This window comes from the organism of the source record quoted next, unplaced genomic scaffold (genome assembly GCF_019419815.1).
Source record: "Pyrus x bretschneideri cultivar Hongxiangsu unplaced genomic scaffold, Pyrus_bretschneideri_v1 Contig18, whole genome shotgun sequence".
NCBI classification, from domain to species: Eukaryota; Viridiplantae; Streptophyta; class Magnoliopsida; order Rosales; family Rosaceae; genus Pyrus; species Pyrus x bretschneideri.
Genome location: NW_025999479.1, coordinates 7,424,920 through 7,442,607, shown reverse-complemented (window position 1 = coordinate 7,442,607; position 17,688 = coordinate 7,424,920). Strand labels below are relative to the sequence as shown.

At 38.1% G+C, this 17,688-nt stretch overlaps 1 pseudogene; it reads right to left on the bottom strand.

Annotated features, from left to right (window-relative positions):
• Positions 1-1,366: 1,366 nt before the first annotated feature.
• On the bottom strand, positions 1,367-16,773 carry LOC103936351 (annotated as a pseudogene).
• Between the last annotated feature and the right edge of the window lie 915 nt (positions 16,774-17,688).

The window sequence follows — 17,688 nt, the reverse complement described above, 5'->3', positions numbered from 1 at the left end:
CACTATTTTTCATTAATCAAGTCTCCTAAACATACATATGGAGTCCATTAAATAGAATACATTGGTAGGATAGATGCTTAATACTAAGATTATAATTACAAGGAACCTAATAAAACATAGTTTTGAAAGATGAGAAGCCACAAACAATCAAATTTAATATAAAAACTATATTTATTGTTGTACATTACGTAGTTTGCCTGATTGCTGAACGTCCAACACACAAATATAACATGTTGTCTGTATTGTACTCCTGATTAACTTTTCCATTTCCAAAAGCACAAAAGAGAGATACTTCACAAAATTGTGGAGGAACTCCTCTAAAAATAGTTCGTGGCCAATTCATAGAAGTTTGTGTTTATGATTAGAACCATTCGTATTATAAAATATTGTGTAAAATTATGTCTATAAAAAATAAATTAAAATTAGAGTCGTTTAGTTAATTAATGTAGCTATTAGATAGATTTGTAATACTTTTATATTAATTATGATTATATGTTTTTATACAGTAACGACTAAACGATATTATATTTTATAATTTTTTTGGCAGAAATAATGTTTAGATAGTTCATAATAGGAACATTTCCAATAATAATAAAAAAAGTTTCTTGAATCACCCATTAACTACTTTGCGTAGGGATTTCTTGGGCAATGGGTACATTCATTTCAAAGTTTCTGTAAAATTTAAACTAGCAAGAAAGTTAAAACCACAACGAGTACAAGGAAATTTAAATAAGAGTAATGTTAGGGAGATTAAATTTGTAGATTAAATTTGCAAATTAAAAGATGCGTTATCAATAAGAATTAAGCACGTTAATCAACACTTAAGTAATAATTCAATCATCATACTTTCATGTCATTTAGTTTACAAATGTAGTCTCCTTAATATTACCCTTTAAATGAGAAATTTTTAGTTGTGACGGGAACACAAGTGGTACACCACATGTTTTAATAGGAGTGGTGGGAAATTTTATTTTTTAAGTTATTAACATTTTAGCATAAATATCCCACAATTTGTACAATGACACATAGTATACCACCCCGTGTACCGGTCACACTAAAAAATCTCTCCCTTTAAATAAAGACTTTGCAAAAAAGAATGGGCAGATTAATATGTTAGGTTACTGCAGACCACAGAAGAATATGCACAAATGCATGGTTCAAAATTATTCCAAATATGACACAAACCTCACATTAATTAAAATTTAAGCTCTCACCTACTAGTAAAAATTAGTAAAACATGATCATTAACTAATTTGTCAGCTAGCTACTACCAAATAACAAATTAAGAAAGAAGAAGAAAAAAAAAAATTCTATATTAATTAACTTATTGTCAGATCATTTTCTTGAGAAATTTCAACTTGTGAATTTAAGCAGGCATCCAAGCTGTGGCAAACACAACTTTGTGTCCTTTCCGTGTAAGCACAACATCTTCTTCTCTCTTTAATCCCCAACCAGTTGCATGTTCATCAAGCATGGCCTTCACTTCTGAAACCGCATCTTCCCTAAATAAAACGCTCCGAAAGTTGGCATTTCGCATTCGCTGCACCCACCTGCATTTTGGCTCCAGCCTCTCCACCCTCTGAAAGCCCTCGTACGCTAGCACGTTCTCAATCTTCCTATTAGGAAATATATCTTGTATTTCATCATCAGAATAATATTACACACTTGAGTATTTATTCAAGGCACAAAATTTAGTGAGTAAGCTAACTAATCATAACAGCTGTCGAAACTAACTACTATACTATCCTCAAGTTACACCTCTAGAGAATACGATTACATTTTTACCCTTAATATCCCCCTCAAACTAAACTGAGGGATCTGAAGTGCTAGTTTAGAATGAAGAAACAAGAATCTTGGTTTTAACAATGCCTTAAGACAAATATCAGGAATTTGATCTTGAGTGCAAACGAAATAAACAGTGACATGTTTAGCCAAAACTTTCTCCTAAATGTAATGATAATCAATTTCAACATGCTTGGTCAGCATGAAAAATTGGATTTTTGGCAAGTGAAATGGCTGAAACATTGTCACACCAAAGTTGAGGAGAATAAGGTAGTTTGAATCCAATATCAACAAGAAGTTTGCATATCCAGGTGATCTTAGTAGCTATATTGGCAAGAGAACGATACTCTGCTTCTGTAGAAGAACGAGCCACAGTTGGTTGCTTTTTAGCACTCCAACTAATGATATAACTGCCCAAAAAAATATAAAATCTTCCAGTAGATCTTCTATCAATGGAACAACCTACCCAATCAACATCTAAAAAGGCTTGAAGATAGAGAGGAGATGAAGATTTAGAAAACCACAGACCAGGTTCAATAGATCATTTTAAATACCGAAGAAGTCCTTTGACAGCTTGAAGATGAAAAAGTCGAGGAGCATGCATGAATTGGCAAACGAGATTAACCGCAAAGCTGATATCAGGTCTGGTCCATGTAAGATACTAAAAAGCACCAACCAAGGACCTGTATTCAGTGGCATCTTCAAGTAAAGGAGAAATATGATCAAGTTTAGAACTACTCAAAGGTGTATTGCAGGGTTTTGCTCCATCCATGTTAGCTTTTTGCAAGAGATCCAAGATGTACTTGGTCTAATTAATGAAAATGCCAGAGGAGTACCTCTTTACTTCAATCCCAAGAAACTAATGAAGTGGTCCAAGATCTTTAATGGGAAACACGCTGCTTAGTTGAGAGATAACTTTGTGACATTCACTAGATGACGGTCCAGTAGCCAGGATATCATCCACATACACCAATACAAACATAAGATGTGAAGATCGTTTGACATAAAGAGAGTGATCATTCTGAGATCCAATGAACCCAAGAGAGTGAAGAGCACCTTATAACTTATCATACCAAGCCCGTGGGGCTTGTTTTAATCCATATAAGGATTTACGAAGCTTGCAAACATAATGTGGATGACTGGAGACCTCAAAACCAGGAGGTTGCTGAATGAACATTGACTCTCAAAGTGTGCCATGTAAAAAGGCATTGCTCACATCCAGTTAATTCAAAAACCAGTTGAACTAAGAGGTAACAGTAAGAAGCAATCTGATAGTAATAGGCTTAGCTACTGGACTAAACGTTTCAGAATATCCAGTCCCTCTTGTTGGTGAAAACCTTTTGCTACCAACCTAGTTTTATACCTTTCAACATATCCATCTGGTTTCCTCTTGATTTTGAAAACCCATTTGCAACCTACCAAGTTCTGAGATGGAGATGAAGGAACCAAAGACCATGTGTCTATGCTACACAAGGCATTGTACTCTTCTTGCATTGCTTGGCTCCAATGAGGATACTTTGAAGCTTGCAAATAGGTAGTAGGTGTAAAATCTTGAGAAAGATGAGAGTGAAAGGGATGTTTAGTGGCAGCATATGCTTTTGGTTTAAAAATCCCTAATTTTGATCATGTTTGCATTGGATGAATATTAGAAGCTAAGGGAATAGGAAAAGATGAATCAGAATCACTAGGTGGGAGGTTAGAGGATGCAAAGATAGAAGCGGATGTAGATGGCAGTGAAGGTTGAGAAGCTTCAAAAATATTTGGAGAGATTGAAGTGGAAATTGAAGGTTGAGAGGGTGAGGAAGTAATAGAGGTAAAGGTGAGTTCAGATGGTATAGGTAGTGAAGATTGTATGAGTGGTTGAGGTGGTGGGGAAGAAGTATTTGAAGATAGGAAAAGTGACTGATTAAATGAAAAACTGGATTCATCAAACAATACATGCCTCGAAATATACATCCTCTTTGTAACTGGATCAAGACACTTATAACCCCTGTGATGCAAACTGTACCCCAAGAACACACATAACTTGCTTTTTGGTTCTAGTTTGGAGGAAGTATAAGGTTGCAGCCATGGAAAACAAGTGCAACCAAACACTCTGAGAGTACTATAATCTGGAGATTTCTTGAATAAAAATTCCCAAGGTGAAGAATTGGTACCAGTAGGAAACCTGTTTATCAAATAGATTGCAGTAGCAAAGGCCTCAACCCAATAAACATAAGGAACCTTGGATGCAGTAACAGAGTCCTAGCAGTTTCAACTACGTGCCTGTGCTTTCTCTAAGCACAGGCATTCTGCTCTGAAGTGTAAGGACAACTTAATTTATGTTCAATACCATGATTAACGAAAAATTTGGAGAAAGAAGAACTTAAAAATTCTCCACTAGAGTCAGACTGCAAAGTAATGATTTTAGTACCCAGAAAGTTCTCAACAAGAGAGTTAAATTGCACAAAGATTTGAAAGACATTAGATTTATACTTCAAAGGAAAAAACCAGCTATATTTTGTGTAATCATCGACAAAAATGACATAATATCGATATCCATGACTAGAAGTAACAGATGCTGGCCCCCATGCATCTGTGTAAATGAGTTCAAGAAGCTTTCTGGTATTACAAGAAGCTAAAACAAAAGGAAGCATTGAACATTTCCCTAATGCACAATTGGAGCAAAAAGGCTTATTTGTACTATGTAAAATAGAAATACAAGACTGTGTAGACAACTTATTAAGAACTTTAGTAGATGGATGACCCAATCTTTGGTGCCAAATGGTGCTTGAAGCCTTAGCAGCTGCTGCAAAAGCTTTAATACCAGCAGGTAAAGTAGATCGAGAAACATGAAAAGGATATAAACTATCTTGATTAGGTCCTTTAAAAAGCATCCTTCTAAAGGAAAGATACTTCACAGCGAAATGAAAAGGATAAAGATGCATAGAACACCAATTCTCAAGCAAAAATTGATTTACAGATAGAAGATTTTGTTTCAAATCAGGGACATGCAACACATTGTTCAGTTTAAAAGTACCAGTGAATGTAGGTAAAAGCGAAAAGCCAGAATGAAGAATGGGCAAACCTTTACCATCACCAATAAAGACTCGGCCTAGACCAGTGTAAGCTTTTAGACTTTGAAGATGAGCATATATGAGTTGGTCATATGGGAACTGGCACCAGAGTTAACAAGCCATGTTGGTGTAGAGGACGATGTATTAGCAACCATAGCGAACTGCGAGGATTTACCATTGTAACTTGAATTCATCCTCTGAGGATATTCATATGCTTCATGATTAAATTGTTGACAGATTTGACAGATGATCTTCTTGCCAGAGTTGTTGTAATTTCCAGAACTGTTGGAATTGTTATGACCTCCATGGTTGTAATTTGGCCTTGAATTATTGAAACGAAAGTTGCCACAATTACCACAATTGTAACTTCGAGAATTGGAGGAGCCACGACCCTGATTGTTATGACTAAATGTAGGCTGAGCAGAGAAGGCTTGAGATGGTGAGAGATGCGAGGTAGAAAGAATACCAATAGAAGAATCATATACCTGAAAAGGTGTGGCAGTAGTGGTTTTCTTGCGATTTGCAAGTTGAATCTCCTTGATAAGAAGCAGACCATGTAATTCATCAAGTGTAGTAGTACCAAGACAAAATTGAATAGGATCCACAAAAGAATCAAATTCAGGAGGCAAGCCATGGAGAGTAACAGAGATAAGTTCAGAATCTTTAACCAGAGCTTCAGCACTAGCAAAAGCATTAGCAATTTCCTCAATTTGCTAGAGATATTGAGTAGTAGATAATTCACCTTTAGTTAGATTGCGAAGCCATAAACAAAGTTCATGAATATGAGACTGAGAAGCTGCTACAAGACGCGATTCCAATTTCGCCCAAAGTTCACAAGCAAATATAACGCCAACAATGTACTGAATTAGGGATTTAGAAAGTGTATAATTGATCCAAATAAGAATATTCTGATCATTCTTAAACCATGCTACATAGTCTGGATTCAAGATCGTAGTATGATTACCAGAGGAATCACGAAGAAATTGAGGCGGTGCTGGCAAAGATCTATCAATCATAATAGTAAGATTGTACCTGCGGAAGATCGGAGCAAAGAGTGCACTCCAGGTGAGATAATTGGTGGTAGTGAGCTTGATTGGTACCACGGAGCCAATGTTTTGGATGGTGATAGAGGTAACTGTCGAAGCATTTTGGGAATTTGAGGAGTTAGGGTTTGGAATCGCATCAGGAGATGGATGAATCTGTGAATCGGAGTTGGATAACGGCGTTAAATCAGAAGTCACCATAGCTAAAGCTTGAAGAATTAGGGTTTGCAGTCGGTGTTGAAGATTGAAGAGAAGACGATCAAATCAGAGAAAAAGCGAGAAAGTGGATCAAAGGTCGTGAAACATAGAAGGTGGGTGATACCATATTAGAAAATACATCTTGTATTTCATCATTAGAATAATATTACACACTTGAGTATTTATACAAGGTACAAAACTTAGTGAGTAAGCTAACTAATCATAACATCTCTCAAAACTAACTATTATACTATCCTCAAGTTACACATCTAGAGGATAAAGTTACATTTTCACCCTTAATACTTCCAACACGCATCCGCCTCATACCATTGCCTCTGTTTGCTTCCCCGCGGAAAAAATGTGTCCACTGTGTCATAAGGTATCCACAGGTAATTGAAGGCCGACCTCAACCTACACACTATATTATTTGATGTCAAATCTGTTGGAGAGTTGACATTTGTAATTAGCTTAGTTACCTATTTGGGTCCTTGTAATAAGGATTTAATTAGGATAAATATTATTTGGTGTTTCTTTCCTTGTAAATCAATCTTGTACAATATATATTTCCCTCCGTGGTGAGAAGAATAATATCAAAAAATTAAGCCCCAAAGATAAGCCTAATTAGCATGGTATCAGAGCAGAGATCCTAGGATTTCTGCTTTGCCCGTTCCTTCAAGCAAACTCAACCCTCCCATGAAGAACCTACCACCACTCCACAGTGAAAACAACCTCATTCTAACCGATCATACCCTTATACTAAACACTACTACCCTAACCGACCATATCATGAATCCTCTTCCTATTTCGAGTTCTTCCAACATGCCTTTGGAGTCCTCAGGTAACTGTGGTTATGCTTTTAATATGAATAATGGTGATACTCAGTCCCGTTGAATCATTGACTCCGATGCCATAGACCATATGACCTATGACCTCATTGATTTAGCTTTTGATATTGTTCCACTTCGACAAAATATTACTAATGCTAATGGTGTCACCTCACCGGTAACTGGCGCTGGCATTATACGCCTCACGCCTACATTCTCTTTGCCGCATACACTACTTGTACCTTCACTCAAGCATAAATTGATGTCTCTTGGCCAAGCTACTGATCAATTGAACTATTATGTACTATTGTATCCGAAGTTTTGTCATATTCAGGATATTCTCACAAAGGAGATAATTGGTCGTGGTACTAAGAGGGGGGATCTTTATTTTATGGACAATGTCAGTACAGGACGGGTTAATCTCGCCCAATGAGCCGTTGATCATAAGCGGCGTCATATATGGTTATGGCATCACCGTTTGGGTCATCCGTTTTTCAGTTATTTGCAGCATAAATTTCCGAATTTATTTGTTGGTTGTTCAATTTCAGACTTTAAATGTGACACTTACGTACTTGCTAAGAGTCACTATGTTTCTTATCCGTTGAATTCTAGTAAAATTGTTATTCCTTTTCGTCTTGTTCATTTGGATGTTTGGGGACCATCTCTGATTACTACTTCATCTGGTATTAGGTGGTTTGTAACTTTCATAAATGATTGCACACAGATGACATGGTTATACCTTTTTAAGCATAAAAGTGATGTGTTTCTGGCGTTTAAGACATTCCACACCATGGTTCAAACACAATATTCTACTTCAATCTAGATTTTGCGTTCTGATAATGGCGGTGAATATGTTAATAATGATTTTACACATTATTTAACTAATCATGGAATCCTCCACGAGACTACTTGTCCTCAAACTCCTCAACAAAATGGGGTGGCTGAGCATAATAATCGCAATCTATTAGAAAAGGCTCGATCGCTATTGATTGGGGCGAATATTCCCTGCTCCTCTTGGGATGTTACTCTTCAGCTTGCCACTTACCTTATCAACCGCATGCCATCTAAAGTATTGAACTTTCTTACACCTTTGCAAGTTCTTGCTACATTCGTGCTTCTTTCGTCCATTTTAGTACTCCCACCGCGAGTTTTTGGATGTGTTGCCTTTGTTCATCTACATAAAAATCAACGGACAAAACTTGACTCATATGTTATCCGTTGCATTTTTATGGGGTATGGACTACATCAGAAAGGGTACCGTTGCTACCACCCTCCTTCACTTCGGATGTATACTACCGTGGATGTTACTTTTTTTGAGTCTGAGATGTATTACTCTTCGGCTTCTTTCAACCTTCTCTTTAGGGGAAACACTGCATGACGAGCAGGTTTGGATCATGGCTGCTAGCACTGATCTTCCGTTGCCACTATTAGCCAAACTTGCGATGGCTACAGTGGTAGCCAGCCAACAGAAGTAACATTGCCACCCACAGAACCAGCAACAGGCACGGCCCTGCCATCCTTACCCATGGCACCAGTGCTGCCACTTGCCGATCTTGAAACTTCTACTAATACTACTCCCCCTCATCTCACAATATAGTACCACCAGATGATCATACTCCTGAGGTAAGATCTATTATCCCTGTTGGTGTATCCGATGTTCCAAATTATCAATTACCTTTCAGGCACAACTGGGGAAAGCCACCCAATCGATATTCATCGGAAACAACGAAAGGCTCTAAATATCCCATTACCAACTATGTGTCATCACATAAATTATCAGAACCCAGCAAAGCTTTTGTACAACAAATATCCAATGATAACACACCAAGTTCATTGAAAGAGGCCCTATCTAATGATCGATAGACCAAGGCAATGGAGGAAGAAATGGATGCACTTCAGAAAAATTAAACATGGGATTTAGTTCTGCTACCCCGAGGAAAGAAAAGAGTGGGATGTCGATGGGTGTATACCATCAAGTACAAAGCTGATGGGTCGATTGAACGATACAAAGCACGATTGGTGGCGAAGGGATATACTCAGACGTATGGTATTGATTATATAGAACATTTGCTCCGGTAGCAAAGATTAATACGGTAAGAGTGTTACTTTTGTTGGTGGCTAACTTGGATTGACCATTACAACAACTTGATGTGAAAAATGCTTTCTTACGTGGTAATCTTAAACAAGAAGTGTATATGGATATTCCACTTGGTTATGCATCCGTTTCACAACCCAGAATGGTGTGTAAGTTCAATAAGGCATTGTATGGATTGAAACAATCACCTCGGGCATGGTTTGGTAGGTTCTGGATAACTATGAGGAAGTATGGGTTCAGGCAGAGCAATTCTGATCATATACTTTTCTTGAAACGTCGAATGGGTAAATTGACGGCACTTATTATTTATGTGGATGATATGATTGTTACGAGTGATGACAAAGAAGAAATCTCAAGGCTTAAAGATTACCTAGCAACCAAATTCGAGATGAAAAATCTTGGTGGTTTGAAATATTTCTTGGGGATAGAAGTAGCTCGATCTAAATAGGGTATATTTCTGTCTCAAAGAAAATATGTTCTAGACTTATTAGCTGAAACCGGAAAGCTTGATTGTAAATCGGCTAACACCTCCATAGTCCAAAATGACCATATTGCCATGCACCTTGATCAAGTTCCCACTAACAGAGATCGTTATCAAAGGTTAGTTGGGAGGTTAATTTATTTATCTCACACCAGGCCTGATATTGCATACGCAGTAGGTGTTGTTAGTCAATTTATGCATTCTCCGAGTGACGCATATATGGATGCGGTTGAACGCATCCTACGATACCTGAAGTCCTCACCAGGTAGAGGCATCATGTTTTCCAAGAATGATCATTGCCGAATAGAAGGTTACATTGATGTAGATTGGGCAGGGAATATTACTAATCGACGGTCCACATTTGGATACTTTACATTTGTGGGGGGAATTTTAGTGACTTGGCGGAGTAAGAAACAGAAAGTGGTTGCTTTATCAAGTGTAGAGGCAGAATACAAGGGTATGGCAAAAGGAGTATGTGAATTATTATGGCTTCGGAGGTTACTCGCAGAACTTGGGTGTCTTTCAATGTCGGCTTCAAATTTGTTTTGTGATAATAAAGCAGCCATTGATATCTCACACAATCCAATCCAGCATGATCGCACAAAACATGTAGAAGTTGACAGACACTTCATTAAGGAGATGTTGGATGGGAATATTATTCAATTCTCGTTCGTAAAGCCAGAGGATCAATTAGCGGACATCTTAACTAAAGCTGTTGCGAGTCAAGCGTTTTACAACTCTCTCATCAAGTTAAGCATGAACGACATTTATGCACCAACTTGAGGGGGAGTGTTGGAGAGTTGACCTTTGTAATTAGGATGTAATTAGGATAGATATTATTTGGTGTTTCTTTCCTTATAAATCAATCTTGTACAATATATATTTCCCTCCTTGGTGAGAAGAATAATATCAGAAAATTAAGCCCCAAAGATAAGCCCTAATTAGCAAGATCCACATCCTCGTCCACCAAAACCACAATCGTCGAGTCCAAACCCCGAAGCTCTTTCAGAAACACTGTCCTTAGCAACGAACTCGAAGAGAATGAAGCTACATTAAAAGCGTAAGAGCTAGTCGAACCACTACTGCTAGGATTCCGATTGATTGCCGGAAGTGTCAATGCCTATTCAAAAATGTAGTGAAGCATCATGTGGCAATTCACTACAAACGCCTCATCATTCTCCCCATACACTAAATTTTGTATGCGGAGTTGTTGGATTAGGTTGGCAAACCCATCAATGTAACTTGACGGGATGACCCTAAACTCTAAAATGATGTTTCTTGACCTTGCGAAATTAACCAACTTGGAACCCAGTTCCTCGTATGACAGGTCCAGCATTGGAGGGACATCCTCCATGGTACCCGCCACAGTGAGCTTCAGCAATGGAAGACTCACATTACCGTCATGACGTCTGGCAATGGCGTCGACCAGAGTTGGGATTTGCATGCAATGCGTCAAGCTCAGGTCAACAATGTGAACCATAGAATAGCCTTGAACAGCTTCAAGAATGGCTGCATTTGCGGCGGCAAATCCGAACTTGTGCCATGATGTCAGGTCGATCAACGACGGAGAACTTGTAAGTGTGGATGGTGAAGTTGGCTTGGGAATTGGCCATGGTGGCGAGGACCTTACTATTGGTGTATAAATGTATTTGCTATATTGGTTTTATTATATGCAAGTTGTAAGATGTAATGTGAGCCTTTGGATCATATTCCATATGGCATCTAGATTAGATTGTGATGAGTCATAGCTCATGACAGGTGTAAGCATCTTATATGATGACTTAAGAATGGATGGTTGTGATTGAGTTGTAATGATGTGAGAGAGTGAGTGTGTTACTCGCTCCTCTAACGGTAATATATGGTCTCCGAGTTTCTTGCTTGGAGAGTATGGAATCCAATGAACCTTGAAGCTTTCATGATTTTCTATTCCTTTTCTCTCTGTACATTTCTGCATTCACTATTCCATTGAAGAAACTCAATCCATAAATCAAACACTAATATGGCCTCAGAGCCAGGTTGGATCTTGATCTGGGCGTGAAACTGTGACGTGGTTGATAGCGACGGAACTTGGAGGAGAATTGGGTGTTGCTACAATCGAAGAAAACTTTGAAAATTTCTAGGTTACTCGATAACAAGTCTAATATGGCTGGATCGAGTGGTGTTGATCTTCGGGCACCGGTTTTCAATGGAGAAAACTTTGATTTCTGGCAGATAATGATGAAGACCATATTCAGATCTCACGATCTGTGGGATATGGTTGAGAAGGGGTACAGTTCTTCGGCGAAAAGAGAGGAAGAGCTCATTGTAACTGAGCTTAAGCTCCTGAAGGAGACCATAGTTAAAGATGCTAAGGCTTTCGGCATCATTTAAGGAGTTGTGTCAGATGAAATTTTCCCTAGGATCGCCATACTAGAGACGGCAAAGGAGGCCTAGGATGTACTGAAGCAAGAGTTCATTGGAGACAAACAGGTGAGATCTGTGAAACTTCAAAGTTTAAGGCGTGATTTTGAATATACTCGGATGAGTTAGCATGAAACATTCTCTGTGTATCTTGTGCGATTATTTGATCTTATTACACAAATGAAAAGTTATGGTGAAGATCTTGGAAATCAAAGAATTGTGCAGAAGTTATTAATTAGCTTCCCTAAATCTTATGATAGTATTATTGTAGCTGTGATTGAAAATACTAGGGATTTGGAGATAGTTGATGTGCAAGATGTAGTTGCGACTTTAAAAGGGTATGAACAGAGAATTGAGAGGCATTCTGAAAATAGTACTGAGAAAGCTTTTGCTAGTTTAAGTATAGCCCACAAGAAGAACAATTATAATGCTAATCAAAACTTTAAACCCACAAAGAATTGGAAGACAAAGGGTAAGAAGTGGGATAACAGACCTGTGCACTAGCAAGGGAAATTTGTTGGATCTTCTGATGGAGCCAAGAACCCTTGCAAACACTATGACAAATTACATTTTGGAGAGTGTTGGTTCAAAGGGGAACCAAGATGTCATAACTGTGATAAGCCAGGGCATTTTGCCAATGATTGTAGGTCCAAGAAAGCTACTCAACATGCAAACTATGTCGGTCAAGTGGAGAACAATCCAACCATGTTCTATGTTTGTATGGCAGCTGTTGTGAAGCAAGGTGAAGATATTTGTTATGTTGACAGTGGCTGTAGTAACCATATTACAGAAAGAGAATATTTATTGGTGAATATAAATAGAAGTGTCACTGCCAATGTTGAGATAGGCACATGACAATTGGTTGATGTGGTTGGAAAGGGTGAGTTACTGGTTGAAACTAAGCAAGGCAAAAGGTACATAAGGGAGATAATGTTGGTACCTGGTTTGAAAGAGAATTTGTTGAGTGTGGGACAAATGATGGAGCATGGGTATTACCTTGTATTTGGGGGAATTGAAGTCAGCATCTATGATGATTTCACATGCTCTAACCTTGTTGTCAAGATGCCTATGAAAGGAAATCGAAGTTTTCCCTTGAAATTACAACCAAGAATCCAAATTGCCATGAGAGCCAGTGTTGAGCAAGTTGTTGAAATATGGCATAGGAGACTCGGGCATTTAAACATGAATGCTCTAATGCAGCTACAAGCACATGAAATGGTAAATGCACTACCTGAGCTAAAAGAGAATACCACAGTATGCGAGGGATGTGCACTTGGAAAGCATTCAAGAGATGTTTTTCCTAAAGAAACAAAGTGGAGAGCTACCTTACCACTGGAATTGATTCACACTGACATATGTGGACCAATGCAAACATCTACCAAATCTGGAAACAAGTATTTTCTCACCTTCACAGATGATTGTACCAGAATGGGATGGGTATATTTTCTGATAAGCAAATCTGAAGCATTTAGTGTGTACAAGAAGTTCAAAGCAATTGTTGGACTACAAAGTGGGTACAAACTGAAAAAATTAAGAAGTGACAGGGGAGGAGAGTACACTTCGCTTGAATTTTCTCAGTTTTGTGAAGATCTTGGTGTGGAAAGATAGCTCACAGTGGCCTATTCTCCTCAACAGAATGGTGTTGCAAAGAGGAGAAATAGGATCATTGTAGAAATGGCTAAATGTATGTTGTTAGAGAAAGGTATTCCATTTGAGTTTTGGACAGAAGCAGTTAACACTGCAGTCTATATTCTCAATAGATGTTCTACCAGGGCCTTGAATAAGAAGACTCATTTTGAAGCTTACAGTGGAAGGAAGCCTGGAGTGAAACACTTAAGAGTGTTTAGATCTTTATGTTATGCACAAGTTCCATCACAGATGAGACAAAAGCTGGATGCAACAAGTGTCAAATGCATTTTTATTGGTTATGGAACCTGTGAGAAGGGCTACAAGTTGTTCAATCCTAAAACTAATAAGATTGTTATCTCCAGAGATGTAATATTTGATGAGAACTCTTGCTGGGATTGGAAATCATGTGCTAAGAAGAATTTGCCCATTTCAATCTCAAATGAAGTATATGAAGATGAAGGGAGTGATGTTGAAATTACAGAGAATGATGAAGAATTGGAATGCACAGAACCATTACAAGAGCAATAAGATCAAGTTATTGTTTCTCGTCCAAGTCAAGTGGAACAAGTGAGTCACATTAGACCACAAGAGTATGATCACACACCTCCCAGGTTCAGGAGCTTGAAGGAAGTGTATAAGAGATGCAATTTTTGTGTAATAGAACCTGAGTGTTTTGAAGAGGCATCAGGGGATGAAGGTTGGAGAAAAGCTATGTCCATAGAGATTGAAATGATAGAGAAGAATGACACATGGGAGTTAGTCAATAGGCCATTTGATAAACCAATAATTGGTGTCAAATGGGTCTATAAAACAAAGCTTAATCTGGATGGCTCAGTGCAGAAGAACAAGGCAAGATTAGTGGCAAAGGGCTACTCTCAGAAGCCTGGAATTGATTTCAATGAGACATTTGCACCTGTGGCAAGGCTTGATACCATTAGAACCTTAATTGCATTGGCAGCTCAAAAGGAATGGAAATTGTTCCAATTGGATGTCAAATCTGCATTTTTAAATAGTACACTGCATGAGGAAGTATATGTTGATCAACCACAGGGATTTGAAGTCAAAGGGCAAGAAGACAAAGTTTACAAGTTGAAAAAGGCTTTATATGGTCTGAAACAAGCTCCCAGAGCTTGGTATGATGAGATAGATACATACTTCAACAAGTCTGGGTTCAAGAAAAGTCAAAGTGAAGCTACTTTGTATACTAAATTCAGTGATGCAGATGTGCTTATTGTGTCTTTGTATGTATATGACATCATATACACAGGAAGCTCTGATGAAATGATTCAAGAGTTTAAGATGGATATGATGAAACAGTACGAGATGTCAGACTTGGGAATGTTGCACCATTTCCTTGGTTTAGGCATAATTCAAACGGATAAAGGTATATTCATCCATCATAAGAAATATGCCAAGTCCTTACCTAAGAAGTTTGGTTTAAAAGACTGTAAAGCTGTGAAGACTCCACTTGCAATCAATGAGAAGTTATCCAAGGTTGATGGAAGTGAGGATGCTGATGAAGGCTCATATAGAAAAATAGTTGGTAGTCTGTTATATCTAACAGCTACTAGACCAGATTTGATGTATGCATCATGTGTATTAGCAAGATTTATGCATAAGCCTACAATAAAACACATGGGGACAACAAAAAGGGTTTTGAGATATGTACAAGGGACATTGGATTTTGGGATTGAATATGTGAAGGGAAAAGTTGCTATGTTGATAGGATACTGTGATAATGACTGGGCAGGAAGCTTGGATGATATGAAGAGTACCTCAGGCTATGCATTCAGTTTTGGCTCAGGGATATTTTCTTGGGCTTCAATTAAGCAATGCAGTGTGGCTCTATCCACTGCAGAAGCTGAATATGTAAGTGCTGCAGAAGCTACAACACAAGCAATGTGGTTGAGGTTTGTGTTCTCTGATTTTGGAAAGGAACAAGTGGAGGCTACACCTTTGCTATGTGACAACACTTCTGCCATAGCCATGTCCAAGAACCCAGTGTTCCATCAGAAAACAAGGTATATCAATAGGAGATATCACTTCATAAGGCATGCTATTCAAGATGGCACCATTGAGTTGAACTACTGTAGAACAGAGGAACAATTGGCAAACATTTTTACGAAGGCTCTTCCTAAGGATCAGTTTGAATACTTAAGAACTGCACTCGGAGTGAAATCAGCAAAACATTTAGAAGGGAGTATTGGTGTATAAATGTATTTGCTATATTGGTTTTATTATATGCAAGTTGTAAGATGTAATGTGAGGCTTTGGATCATATTCTATATGGCATCTAGATTAGATTGTGATAAGTCATAGCTCATGACAGGTGTAAGCATCTTATATGATGACTTAAGAATGAATGGTTGTGATTGAGTTGTAATGATGTGAGAGAATGAGTGTGTTACTTACTCCTCTAACGGTAATATATGGTCTCTGAGTTTCTTGCTTGGAGAGTATGGAATCCAATGAACCTTGAAGCTTTCATGATTTTCTAATCCTTTTCTCTCTGTACAATTCTGCATTCACTATTCCATTGAAGAAACTCAATCCAAAAATCAAACACTAATACTTATAGCTTCCGATACGGGCTGCTCGGGCAATGAGGGCTCGGAGAAACGCGCAGGTGAGGCGCCGGTTGGAGTCGCCCTCTTGGGGGGCAATATTATTGAGGACACAGAGGATCTGCTGGGCTACGGTGGAGTTGTTGGTTTCAATGGCGTTAACGCAGTGGACGAGCAGCTGCTTCATGCAGTTGGCGTCGCCAAAGTTTGTTCCTAGGGACTTTGAGGTCGGAAAGCCAGGCCACGGGCGCGTGCGGTGGGTTTGGTTTTTGTTCATCATTATTGGGAGGTTATTGGAATAGGGTGTGGTGATAATTTCGTGCAAGGGTGGTGGTGGTGTCTCAGTAAATTGCATCATTGGGAGAGAAAAGAGAAGGGAAAATAATTCAGCAAAAAGGTAGAAAACTGTTGCTTAAGAAAAAAGAGAGTTACTGAGACGAGTTCAGAAGGAAAGAGACCAGACTGGTAGTGGGTAGCTTTGGCATTGGGAAACTTAAAAAATTTTAGTAGGGTTGGGAGAATTGTTCTGCAAATATTATGAATGGGAACAAGATAGAGAATTCAGCTTTTTTCTGTACGGAGGGAAAAATAATAATATATAATATTTATGGTTCTTGATATGGGGGGAGTAAAAGGGACTTATCAGGGGGAGTAAACCCTCAGCCACAAACAATGAAAAAAAAAAGTGTAATTGGAAGTCAAAGTTGGGGGAAAAGAGACTGAACCTAACAGTATTATTTTTTCTTCTGCTGTATTTTCAGAAGAGATGGATATATATATATATATATATATATATATATATCAGAAAAAGCTAGGTAGTCAATAAGGTAATAGAAGCAGTTCTGATTCAACAAACCTTTTCAAGATACAAAAGGGTCTAATCCCTTTTCATATCTCCTTTTTGCTGCTTTTTTCTTGATCAGGTAAGACAGACAGAGAGAGAAGCCTAGCTGATATATCATATGGAAGGAGCAGAAGAGAGAGAGAGAGAGAGAGAGAGAGAGAGAGAGATGGTGTGGTGTGGTGTGGCTTTAGTGTATGAGTTGCGTTTTGGTGGCATGTGAAGTTAGCCGGCCAGGCGATTGTTTGTATGTGGAAGTTGAGATTTTGTCATGGAATGAGGAGTGGGGATCGGAGGCAGTTACTAATCTTTTGGTTCAAGATTCATCAGTACTTTACTCAATGGTCACGGGCCACCATATATAATAAGATCATGTACGCATATCATGAACAAATCATTTTATCAGAGCAATTTTCTTTCTTCTTTTGTTACCATGAATTATTCCTTTCATGAGCAGTAGTGGCGTTTTGGCGCAATTGTTTTTGGTAAAAAGTACGTTTCATTTTACTAAAAGTTGCGGGAAAGTATTCTATTATTTAGATATTTTGTGTTTAGATATTTTGTGTTTTGCTACTTTAGGCTTGAGGAAAAAAAACTCTTTAAAATGCGAGAAGTCAAATACTTATTTTTCAGAATACTAAAATACATGGAGAAGTTAATTTAATTTAGATTAGATTTTTTATTACAAATGGTCCCTAAAATTGACCATCACCATTAAGATGGTCCTTGAAATTGAAAATCAATCAATATAGTTCCTAAAAATAAGTGTCATAAA